The sequence below is a fragment of the Suricata suricatta genome, chromosome 3 (assembly GCF_006229205.1).
Source record: "Suricata suricatta isolate VVHF042 chromosome 3, meerkat_22Aug2017_6uvM2_HiC, whole genome shotgun sequence".
NCBI classification, from domain to species: Eukaryota; Metazoa; Chordata; class Mammalia; order Carnivora; family Herpestidae; genus Suricata; species Suricata suricatta.
Genome location: NC_043702.1, coordinates 19,606,501 through 19,619,144, shown reverse-complemented (window position 1 = coordinate 19,619,144; position 12,644 = coordinate 19,606,501). Strand labels below are relative to the sequence as shown.

Here is a 12,644-nt window from a genome sequence, read left to right as displayed (position 1 = left end):
CTCTGTTTCTCTTTCCATTTCTGCCCCAGTGTGGCTTGAGCCAAGGGCAATTTAGATAGAGCACAACTCCTGACCCTTGGTGGACCTGGAGCCTACCTTTTTTTTTTTTTTTTTTGAGAACTGTTTGTTAATTCAGTCTGCTGAGTGTCTCCCTATCTCTAATTTTGCTTTTCCTTTTCCCTTCTGCTGCTTCTTCTTTTGATGAAGAAACTGAGGTACAGAGTAGTTACACGAGTTCCTTCAAATAACCCAGAGAGGCCCAATAAAACTATCTCCTCCATACTTTGGCTTTCCTTGTGGGTCTTAGTTTTATTTATCTTCATGAAAGGGAATGGATATTTTCTGGTTGCTAAGGGGACATGGAGAGAGAAATGAATTCCTTGTCTTTTTAGAAGAGGAGCTATCAGATCCTTCTCTTGGGGCTAAGTGTTATCTTGCCTGAAGACAGGTGGATAAACAGAATAGTGTCTTTATCTCTTAGACAGATGGCCAAAGTGGTATTAGCACTCCAAGTGGCCCCTCACTTAGGTTAGGAAGGGGCAGGCTTTGGGCATCACTGTTTCAGAAGTCAGATCTCTAGTGGGGTCCCATCTCACCTCTCCAATTCAAACTTACTCCATTAATTTTCCTGGCTAGTCTAATATATGCCTTCCCAGGGCTGGATCTTTCCAGCAGGCCAGCAATTGGGGCTTATTAAGAAGAAAAATGGAAAAGTTGCTGACAGTCATTACACATGTTGATGACTCAGTCTGAATCTTTCTCTAAAACCTAAGTCTCTCCAGATGTTGACCTCAGCAGGGAAGTGGGAACCTTCTACCCTGTTCACATGCACACCCTGTCTTCTTTGCTCTTGCTGCTGCTGCTGTTTGAGCAGGCAAAGGGGGCTTGGGCAGGCTATGGGATGGGAAATCTGCCAAGAGAGGGGTCTTACCAGGGGCAGAGGTCTCTGAGCTCAGGACTCCTCTGATGTCTCCAGTAGGGAATAAAGAGAAACCAGGGCCCAAGACCAAGGAAGGAGGGAACTCAACTCCATTCTCCTCTTTCCATCCAGTTCTGAGAAACAAGGGAGCATCTTGGTTTGGATGATGTCTGGGTTCTGCCCGGAGATTTGTTGGGATTCTTTCCCATTTATTCTCCTTTCCCATCTTTTTTCACTGCTTTCCCGAACTGTTTTTCCATAAACAATTTCTGTTTTCCAGGAAGAGAGAGATTGGGCTGCTAAAAGGCGGGAGACACAACACAAGAGCAGTGGCTCTGGCTGGTTCTTCAGGAGTCACCTGGACCCCCCTCCTCTTAGAAACCAAAAGGCCTGTCCAAGGGCTGCACCCTGGTAGTGCAAGAGCCATGGCTGAACCCAAGATTGCTGATTCCCAGACCAAAGACTGCTCACTGCTCCACACTGCCTTCGCTGCTTGACTTAAAGTAGGTCTGGTCTCCACTCTGCTGTATTTGCCTTTTCTCTCTTACATGTGCTGTTAGGATCACAGTGAAGGAATCCATACTGAAGGAAGATGGAGAACTGGAGGGAAATAATTCTTAGAGGCAGGATGTGAATTTGGAGGTCTTCTGCACAAATTTAAAATTCTCATTTGAAGAGAATTCAAAGTTTTATTTTTGTTGTTGTTTTATGACTTAATGAAAAGTTACCTGAATATGTCAATTCCTTTTGTAACTATTAACAATAAGGCCACGTGGTATAATAGCACACAAAGTAAATCTAAATTTTATGCTTCAAAATCTTCCAAATGAAGTTTCACTTTAATTACTCCCCGGAATGCACTGACTGTAACCCTGTTGATAACAGTGAAGAACAAGCTGTCCCTTGCTGGAACTCACCGGGATATAGTTCCCTTCAGCCATAAGACAAAACAGGGCTGTGTCCGTCTGAATAGAAAAAAAGGTGTTATGGCATGAAAATATCACACATATTCAATCATTTGGCCTCATGTGGTCTTTAGAAACAAATGTGTTTTATCCATCTACCAACTAGAGTAAGGAACTTTGAGTTGGTAGCGTTGCTAGAGAACAGTTTCATATTAAATAGGTCTGGGGGTCAAGGGTAACTTGGCCAAAGTCATGAATTATAAGCAAACTTAGATCTCAAGCCCAGATCTCTCCATCTCTAGTCCAGCCTTCTTAGCACTCTGCCATGAGGCACTACTGTTGAGATTTCTGCCCCCCCCTTTTTTCTGTGCCCTTTCTCTGCTTTTCCTTTCACCCTTCATGTTCTGAGGGCCACATTCCAGGAGTCTTTTCCCTCTTGAAATCATCCCACCTGCCAAGTACAATCATGTGACTGAGTTTGAGGACACCTGCCCTGTGAAAGGGAGAAGAGTTGCCACCAAAAGAGGCCAAGGACCAGAGTGACAGGCTGTTGCCACCCTCGAGAGACAATGCCTTTATAATTGACCATGAGGCATTGTGACCAACATGCTGGTAGGGTTCATTGGTCAGAGAGACTCCCCATATATCTAGAGTAACGTTAGCATAAATGCCTATTATAGCACCACTGACCAAGGTGAGGTCAAGAGAGACATCACAATCCAATTATATCTCTTTGGCCTGCTGTGATGAAACTCCACTTCCTACTCTTAGTGGTGAGCAACGAGGGTGAAGAAGAAGAGATGTGCTGGAGGAGCCACCTTACTGTCAAGAAGGCTTGCTTGACAGTCTTGTTGCCTATTTGGCCCCCAGAAGGTTCAGCTCCATTTACACAAAAGAAGAGGAACAAAGTAATTCCTTCATAAATCCTGAAATTCTATAGTCCAAAGCACAGAGGTTTGGTGACACTTTGCCCTTCACACCCCCTATGCTGAAACAGTAGGGATGATTCCTAGTGAAATCTTCAAAACAAAAAGTTTTTTTTTTTTTAGCAATGACCCCTTCCTTCCCTCAAAAAAAAAAAAAAAGCCCATATTCTTTTAAGTGTTGCAGTGATCAGACTTTATTGATCAAGAGATTCTCAATGTTGGGCTGTTTCATTTTTGTTCTGGGAGAAAATGTGGAAGGTAATACAGCAGAGATGCTTCGGAGTTCTGGTAAGAGTATGTCACCATGCAGGAATATTTGTATCTTCTACAGAGCGCTGCTCTGCAATAGTGCTGGGAAGTTTCTTCATGCTGTAAGGAAGCAAAGACAAAATTGAGGTTATAAAGTTCCCCGGTTATGGTAGGAGAGTCTCAGAAGTTTCTTCAGGTGGGCACACAAAGACAGCTTGACATTTTCCAGAATTTTCCTTATGTTTTAATTACCCTTTTAGCTTGGTTTGACCTGACTTACTTGAATATTCCTGTGATGCTTGTGCCTGGCAAGTCATGTCTCCTGAGAATGAACTACGTTATTTGTGGGGCCCAGTGCAAGATGATTATACTGGCCTCTTGTTAAAAACTACTTTTAGGAGGATGCTAGCAGAGGATAAAGCAAGCCTCAGGTCCCCTGAGTACAGGGTCATTTGTAAGTCTCTCAACTTCTCACTTAAGGCACTTTAATAAGAAAAATTCAGATAACTACATCAAGAGATCTCTATCTAATTCATCTTTATAGTCCAGGAGAGCTGGCCAATGTCTTATTCATAAAGTGGGCTTGAAGAATACTCACAAATGGCTTGCTTCTCACTGAGGCTGTGCCATGTGCCTGAGAACAAGTGAAGCCTCTTCAGTAATGCCTTCATCACCACCTTCTTCTTCCTCTCCTCCTAAACATTCCCCAAGTGCTCTCCGTATTCCTCCCACACTCCTTCAGGACCACACACTGAAGAACTGGCCAGTTGCTGTCTTCTTCCTACCCGGTGCTGTCCTTGGTGATACTTTCTTCTATGTTCCTGAAGAAAGTTTGTGGAGTCCTAAGGGATGGGTAGAAGTCTTGTATCCTAGGGTGGCTGCATTCAGTCATGGTAGATGTTAGAATCTCAACGTGGGTTTTCTGGCTATTTACCTGAAAATAGTTTTCTGAGCCTTGAGATGGGGCAGGGAGGAGCATCTAAAGAAACAAAGAGGACATCCAGATGGCCAACAGGCACATGAAACGATGCTCAGCATCACTCATCATCAGGGAAATACAAATCAAAATCACACTGAGATACCACCTCACACTGGTCAGAGTGGCTAAAATGAACAAATCAAGAGACTATAGATGCTGGCAAGGATGTGGAGAAATGGGCACCCTCCTACACTGTTGGTGGGAATGTAAACTGGTGCAGCTGCTCTGGAAAACAGTATGGAGGTTCCTCAAAGAACACTCAGTAGAACTCCCCTATGACCCAGCAATAGCACTCCTGGGGATCTACCAAAGGGATACAGAAATGCGGATACATAGGAGCACATGTACCCCAATGTTCATAGCGGCACTTTCTACAATAGCCAAATCATGGAAAGAGCCTAAATGTCTATGAACTGATGAATGGATCAAGAAGATGTGGTATATATATATACAATGGAGTACTATATGGCAATGAAGAAGAATGAAATATGGCCATTTGTAGCAAAGTGGATGGACCTCGAGGGTGTCATGCTAAGCAAAATAAGTCAGGCAGAGAAGGATAGATACCATGTTTGCACTCATAGGTCTAACAGGAGAGACCTGGCAGGGGACCATGAGGAGAGGAAGGGGGAAAGAGAGCAGGGGAGAGTGAGGGACACAGATCAAGGGAGACTACTGAATACTGAAAATGAACCATGGACTGAAGGGGGAGGGGGAGGGAGGGAGGGAGGGAGGAGGGTGATGGTCATGGTGGAGGGCATTTGTGGGGAGAAGCACTGGGTGTTATATGGAAACCAATTTGACAAACTATTTTAAAAAAATAAAAAAAAATAAAGAAACCAGGCCACTGTGGACTTGTGCTCGCCCACTCTGGGATGTCACAAAGTCCGTATGAAGTCAGTGACCCAGTGTACAGGAGGAGGGCTGAGCAGTAGGATCTGGGATGATTTCCTTCAACATTTAGTCAGACTGATTTTCGGGAGCCAAGCCTCTCTATCTACTAAACTTGAACAGATTATTTTATTTCTCCTTGTTAAAAAAAATCTTTTAGTTAAAGCCAGAAGGATATGGAATTAATGACAATCCTATTATTTTATTAATGAAAAAACTAAATGCCCAGTTGGAAATTACTTCCTTTTAGGCTTCAGGAAGTTGCTGAAGGACACATAAATACTACATAGCAGAGGTGGGAGTTAAATCTACATCTACTTAATTTTAGTGATTCAGCAGTGTCTCCTCATCTATTTGCTGCTTTAGTAGATAGGGACAAAGAGGTTAGGCACCAAGGGGGTGACATGTACTTAATGTTTACCATGAAGAGAGACATGGACAAAGGGCTTGAATATTAAAACCCAGAGGACACTGACCCAAGTCAGTGATGGAGATAGAGAAGGGTGGATTATAAAACACTGAGGTGACAAAGGAGGTGAAAATAATGAGCATTGAAGGGAAAGATTGAACCCTAGCCTTCCGCCCTGAGTGAATAACCACCATTAGGTACTGCAGCAGTAGCTACATTTGGACAGATAGTATTGGTTTTAGTTTTGCACAGATTGAGATGCTTACTGGACAGATACAATGTCTACTTAAGTGCTCAGTGGACAAATGAGATATAAGTAGCTAGCTCAGGAGAGCAACGGGGCTGGTGCTATAGATTTGAGCACCGGCAAAGTAGTTTTGTGTAACTGAATCTACAGGAGCAGATGAGATGATCTAGGGATAAAATTATAGGAATTATCATCAACCTTTGGGTATTTCAGGAAAGACAGCTGAGGAAAGAGATAAAGCAGAGTAAAATTCAGATAAGAATGAAGTTGTAAAGTAACAGTGTGGAGTTCAAAATGGAAGTGCCAAAATTGGGGGGGTGGGTCATGCCATTCACTGGGGACCTACTGCATGCCAGGAGCTGTGCAGAGGGCTTGAGGAGCCTCATTTCACTTCTCAGTGCTTACTTTATTTGACCCTGTAGAGCATTTGATAGGTAAGTTCCTGCAGAGAGAGTCTGGGGTTGTGGTCAGGAGTGCAGTGGGTAGAGGAGAGACAGGAGGTCAGGTAGTGGAGAGTGGAGGTTATTTCTGAGCAGAAGGTGAGCCTCTCTCTAGCAACCACTCTCTTCTTGCTTCACAGCCAAACTTTTTTGAGGAGACAGCTTTGTTCAACCACTATTGCTCTGATATAGAAAATGACAGGCCTTCTCCTTATTCTTCCAGACTCACTTTGCCCATGGGTCCTTCACCCCTACCTGACCTCAACCTCTTCCTTTAGGGAGAGATAAGTCCACAGTTTGGGATGGCCATCTGTCTTGACTGGTCCTTGTTATTTTACCTTTGTGCCTGCTTTCAGACATTTTATACTCTCCGAAGACAGTGCCAAGGTGATAGCGTGTGCTTGGAACAGGGCCAGGAATATGGTAAGTAATCTAGAGATATTAACCTATTTATTTAATCCTTACATCAACCCTGTGTGGTGGGTATTATTATTGCTGCATTCTAGGATCAGGGTTGTTAGGTAACTTGTCCATGATCCTGCAGCTAGGAAATGGAGGACCTTGGTTGTTCTTGTTTAATAAATTAGAATAATTTCTCACATAAGACTGTTTATACATATTTTACATTTTTTGAAAAAAATATAGAGCACAAAGATAGGCACTCGAAATTTTCAATGAATTCTTGCCAATTGAGAGGTGTATCACAATTATTTGTTGAAACAAAGTTTTTTTTTAAGTTTATTCATTTATTTTGAGGAAAAAAGAGAGTATGAGTAGGGGAGGGGCAGAGAGAAAGGGAGAGAGAGAATCCCAAGCAGGCTCTCCATAGTCAGCACAGAGCCTGACGCAGGGCTCCATCTCAGGAACCCCCAAGATCATGACCTGAGCTAGAACCAAGAGGAACCACCCAGGTGCCCTATTGAAACAAAGTTCCTAAATAAGGATATCTTGTTCACAAAGTGAGACTCTACTCAGGCATTTGATGTGTGTGAGGGAGGGGGAGCCATGCCCGTATAAACCTAGGCTGGTGAGTTCTCAGGCATATTTTAGTCATAATTTGGGATCTCAAGAACACAGCCCCCTTTACTTCCTTTCTGTCCATTCCACACACTAAGCCATGCCACCATGAATTCATAGGAAATAGAATAGAAACACAAAGGCCCAGAAGCAACTGCACTTCCTCAATACAAATTTGGATGCATAAATCAGTTGTTCCATCTGTAGGACATAATAATATCATGATCATCAACTCCAATCATTTTAGCTTAAATATCTGAATTCTTTGAGTGTGGAAACAACTGAGTAGTTAGTAACCTAAAAAAATGTTTATTCATTTTGAGAAAGAAAGCAGGGCAGGGGTGTAGAGAGGGAAAGAGAGGATCTCAAGTCGTCTCTGCACCATCAGTGCAGAGCCTGATGCAGGATTTGAATTCATAAACAGTGAGATCATGACCTGAGCCAAAATCAAGAGTTGGATGCTCAACCCACTGAGCCACCCAGGCACCCCTGTTAGTAACTTTTGATGAAAGAGGACACAGAATAAATTAAACTCAATTTTACAAATGTGTTAAAATACAACTCTATGTCCCTCTCTTTCCTCCTGTCTCTTTCTCTCTTCCCAACCTTTGTTACATCCCCCAGGATTAAAACCTTAGTTCTATGTTACTGTAGAATTCCCTCCCTCCTAGAGTCTATAAGAGGCAGAAAACTAGAGGAACCGTGAAAGATGCTTGGGTTATCACCTCTCTGGCCCCCACATGAGGTGGATCTTGTTGGAGAAGGTGAACCTTTACAGCCTTTGTTCAGGAAGTGTACTTGAAACCAGGCTTTATTTCCTTCCTTCCTTCCTTCCTGTCTTCCTCCCTCCATTTTTTCTTCCCTCCCTTCCTCTCTCTCTTCCTGTCTTCCTCCCTCCCTTCCTTCTTCCTTCCTTTCCTTGTTCCTTCATTTCTTCCTTCCTCCCTCCCTTCCTTCCTCTCTTTCTCGCCCTCCCTCTCTTCTTCCCTTCCTTCTGAGAGATCAAAGGAGGGACAAAGAGAGAGGGAGAGAGAAAATATTAAGCAGGCTCCATGCCCAGTGTGGAGCTGGAGGGTGGACTCATTCTCACAACCATGAGATCATGAGCTAAACCAAAATCAAGAGTCAGACACTTAACCAACTGAGCCACCCAGGCACCGCACCCCTGAAACCAGGCTTTAAAGGAATAGGGGAGATGTCTTATTTCCTGGGGCCTCCTTGACAGCCTTTGACTTCTGGATGGCACCACTCAACCGTCAGCCAAGAGTGTTCCTGGACCGTTTCTTCTCCTTTCTTGTTCGTGTTGAGTCTTCTTTCACGAGGCTGACATTTTCATGTTTTGGGGTGGCAGCCCTTGACCAATCCTTATTTCTTTTGGACTATGTTATTGTGTAAGCCACTTGAATCTCTATTTTCATGCCAACTGTTGTCCAATGAAAGTTTTGAAAGCAAGACTAATCATGTCACTCTTGTTCAAAATGCCCAGGAAATTCCTTACTGCCCACAAGTTTTCATATCTGCTCTCTCAACCTCAACCTTGCTTTCTAGTCGTGTCTTCCATTCTCCTCCTTAGGCAACTTCTGCTGTTCTAGCTAAACGGAGTTATTTGAAAAGTAGGAAAAGTAAAGGTGTTCTTGGGAAATTCAGTGTCTTGCTTGAACTATTATTTTTCTTAGCATCTTGCTAAATTTTTATATGGCCTTCAAAACTGCAAACAAAGGCCCCAAATTCTATGATTACTTCTTCAACAAACTTTGTCTTTTGGGCATAGTTTACATCATTTACCAGATTCTGTCCAGAATTTTTCTGTATGTAGATCTTCTCTTCCCAGACATTGTGCTTCTTGAGATTGAAGTTCTATTTCTGTGAAGTTCTGGGGGACAGGGTACAGGTAGTAGATTATCAAGATAAGTTGGACTAGAGCTTTGAACTTCCACATTGTTAGGGATTGGAGTGTTGGGGAGGGTGAGACGGAGAGATTACAAAGGGACACAGGGAAACTTTTGGACTGGATGATATGCTTATTATCTTGATTTGTGTTGATAGGTTCATGGGTATGTACCTATGTCAAAACTTATCAAATTGTGGGACGCCTGGGTGGCTCAGTCGGTTAAGCATCTGACTTTGGCTCAGGTCATGATCTCATGGTTGGTGGGTTCAAGCCCCATGTTGGGCCCTGTGCTAGCTTAGAGTCTGGAGCTTGTCTTTGGATTCTGTGTCGCCCTCTCTCTCTGACCCTCCCCTGTTCATGCTCTCTCTCCCCCTCATCTCTCAAAAACAAGTAAAACCTTAAAAATTTTTTAAACAAAAAAACTTATCAAATTGTTATCACATTTGGGGTAGCTCGGTGGCTCAGTTGGTTGGGCATCTGACTTTGGCTCAGGTCATGATCTCACGGTTTGAGTCCGAGTCTTACGTTGGGCTCTGTGCTGACAGCTTGGAGCCGGAAGTCTGCTTCAGATTTTGTGTTTCCTTCTCTCTCTGCCCCTTACCTGCTGGCACTGTGTCTCCCTCTCTCAAAAATGAATAAATGTTAAAAAAATTGTTATCACATTTAAAATATGTGGGTTTATTGTGTGTAAATTATACCTCAATGTATTCATTTAAAAATTCTCATATTGTTCGAATCCTTGCTAAAAAGGTCTTTCTAAAAATAAGATGTTGGAACCAGGAATGCATATGTAAATGTGCCAGCCAATAAAGGCTTTGAAGACGCTGGGTCTGAAAGGTCCCAGGACAATTTTATTTAGTTAGTATCATCCAGGGTGGTTCCTATGGGCTATACTGATGGGTACCTGTCTGATTCTAGCAGTCCTAATAGGTACCTTGTTGATTTTATCCAAATGTTTCATACTCCCAAACCACCCAGCCAAGCTCTTATGTTGAATTATAGCCATTGTGACAAGGCATCACTAATAATCAGGTCCTTTTGCCAGGAGCTCCCATGTCATGGGCACTTGTGTCTGTATATAAAAGGAGTGATGGGTGGGCTGCTTTGGACTAATAGACCTGGGGTTAGGGAGGGGGGCAGCAGATAGAGCCTGCTGCAACAAGATCTCTGCTACTGGCCAGAACTGGGGAATGTAAGAAGATGGTGCAGTTCTGTAGATATAAGAACTGTTCAGTGTGCCATCTGAAGGATTTACAACAGAGACAGAAAGCAAAGAAGTTATGGCAGAAAAAGAACAGGAATACAAGGTATTGATGACATTTTCTGATTACAAAAGGGGTCTCACAAACCCGAACAACTGTCATTCTAGCTTGCAGATGTTTCAAAATGTCATGTCTTTGTCAAAGCAAAGCTCTCCACTTGCCTTCCAGAGACTGCCTTCCTACTCTTCCCTGGCTTCCCTGCTACCCGCAAAAACCAAGCTGTCCCCCAGTTTCCCACCAATCCTACAAAAAACCCACAGAATTTCTGTTCATTGCTTATCCTCTTTATGGTAGACCCTCCCTCTTCTCATTCAGTAGGGAGGTAGACATAACCACCGGACCTACCTTTCTGAAGGTGGGTTTCTCCTTTCTTTTTTTTTTATGTTTATTTTGAGAGGGAGAGAGAGAGGGGTGGGGCAGAGAGAGAGGGGGAGAGAGAGAGAGAGAGAGAGAGAGAGAGAGAGAGAGAGAGAGAGAATTCCAAATAGGCTCCAATGCAGGGCTTGAACTCACGAACCTGTATGATCATGACCTAAGCCGAAATCAAGAGTCGGACACTTAACCGACTGAGCCACTCAGGTGCCTCTTAAAAGTATGTTTCTTACACTCTCTGGCCTTATGTCTGATGAAATCTGAGACATTGAACTGAGGGTTCCTTCTTTAAAAAACACATGGGTTTCCTGAGTGTAAATCTTACATTCTTGTCTCCTTAGCCAGCAGCACATGCCAATCATCTGGTTGAAGACACTGCTTGAATCCATGATTTTCCACGTCACATTTTCCCCCATGGCCAGCAGTAAGAAAAGCCTCTTTTGGGGCAAGCCCAAGACCACCATAATCATCATTGATTGTACCTCTCTTCCCAGCGTCTTTAAGTAAAATTTCTCTCCTTTCACTGACAAATGGTGTTTTGTGTGTTTTTGCTTAGCTGAACAGTGACCTGTGGCAACTCGGAACACCCCTGTCTTTTTTCATGGAATAGGATAAGTGGGGCAAAATAGGTAGAGGGACAATCAAGTGAGTCTTGAGGAAATCTGTAGTTCCTGTTTAAGAGGCTTGCTAATAAAATATGATTGGGTTTCAGTTTGAAATAAGTTGAGATGTGTTCTGGATATGAAAAGAATTTGCTTGGTTTGTTAGACCTTCTAAATGGCTAGGTTGGGGTATCACAACTAGAAAACCCATAACCAAATCTCCAGCTCATACTTCCAGCTTCATTTGTTGGTAATTAGTAAAGAAGATACCCAAAGATACCCCTTTTTCTAGAAACAAGCCCAGGTCACGTCAACCCAGAGCCCAGGAACTGTAAACATGAGGAAGGGTGAAAACATAAAATAGGTCTAGAATGGCATACGTGTATTTGGAACTTTTTAAAGGACAATATCCCCAAGTTTCTCCTAATAATGTGCTATAGATACAATGTAGACTTGGGCCCTTTGGGGTCAAATAATTCTGATAGCTGTGTGGAATCCCTTGTATAATTGAACCTGGGCCTTGTATAATTCACATAACGGTATGACATCATCTCTTACCCCCATCACATTACCCTTAAAAATTTTTTTTTTGAGAGACAGAGAGAGGCAGCTCAAGCAGGGGAGGGTCAGAGAGAGAGGGAGACACAGAATTAGAAGCAGGCTCCAGGCTCCGAACTGTCAGCACAGAGCCTGATGTGGGGCTCAAACCCATGAACCGTGAGATCATGACCCGAGCCGAAGCTGGATGCTTAACTGACTGAGTCCCCCAGGCACCCCACCCTTAAAGTGCAAAAGTTCTGCAATCTTTAAAATCATATGCCAGCCAGACTAAAGCTGATATAAGCTCGGAGCCTTAGAACTCAATTCTCCTATGAAAGATACAGAAACTGTTGTCCAGCGGACTTAGGTAGACCCTGGGTTCTGTCAAATTTTCTAGATATTGTTAAGCTTCTTGTTCCGGATGGAACATTGGTTTCCTCTCATGATGGTCAATTTGCTCTTGGTTGACACATTTGCTCTTAGTGTGGTTGTAGGGGAAGACTGTAGTTTCAAGATGTTATGGTAGGTGTCCCTGGGCCCAGGAAGAGAGGCATCTTGCAATAATATGTTACAGTTCTATCACTAGATGTAAGTATATCTTGCAGTAATGTCAGCTACAACATTAGATATAGTAATCTTGCAGTGGTGCCCAATAGTAACAGGTTAGTTATAATACTAGATGTGAGTATATTTTGCAATGACACCTTATAGTAATAGTGGTACTCTGTAGTAATACTATACTCTATCTTGTAATAACGTGTTGTAATCACATGCCTAGGGGAGAAGGCACAGGCAAAGGAACTCAGTAGCCTTTCCTGCTTCATTCTTGTGCCAGTCATCTATCTATATCACTCTCAGCATTTTTGCCAAATTTACACAGAACTTGGCCTTGTTCACCTGTACGTGTTATTTAAGAGCTGATAATCTAGAGTCAAAGTAATGGCACAGGGAGACCTGCCTACCAGGTACCCAAAGATTGAAATTAAGTGTGAAAA

At 43.0% G+C, this 12,644-nt stretch overlaps 2 long non-coding RNA genes across 2 annotated transcripts; one reads left to right on the top strand and one right to left on the bottom strand.

Moving 5' to 3' along the window:
• Positions 1–2,919: 2,919 nt before the first annotated feature.
• LOC115287449 lies at positions 2,920–3,973 on the bottom strand. Its single transcript, XR_003906483.1, has 2 exons — positions 3,598–3,973; positions 2,920–3,119 (listed from the first exon to the last, which is right to left on the bottom strand). It is a non-coding gene; the product is annotated as an uncharacterized LOC115287449 (long non-coding RNA).
• A 5,975-nt stretch (positions 3,974–9,948) lies between these two features.
• LOC115287447 lies at positions 9,949–11,038 on the top strand. Its single transcript, XR_003906481.1, has 2 exons — positions 9,949–10,180; positions 10,849–11,038. It is a non-coding gene; the product is annotated as an uncharacterized LOC115287447 (long non-coding RNA).
• Positions 11,039–12,644: the final 1,606 nt, after the last annotated feature.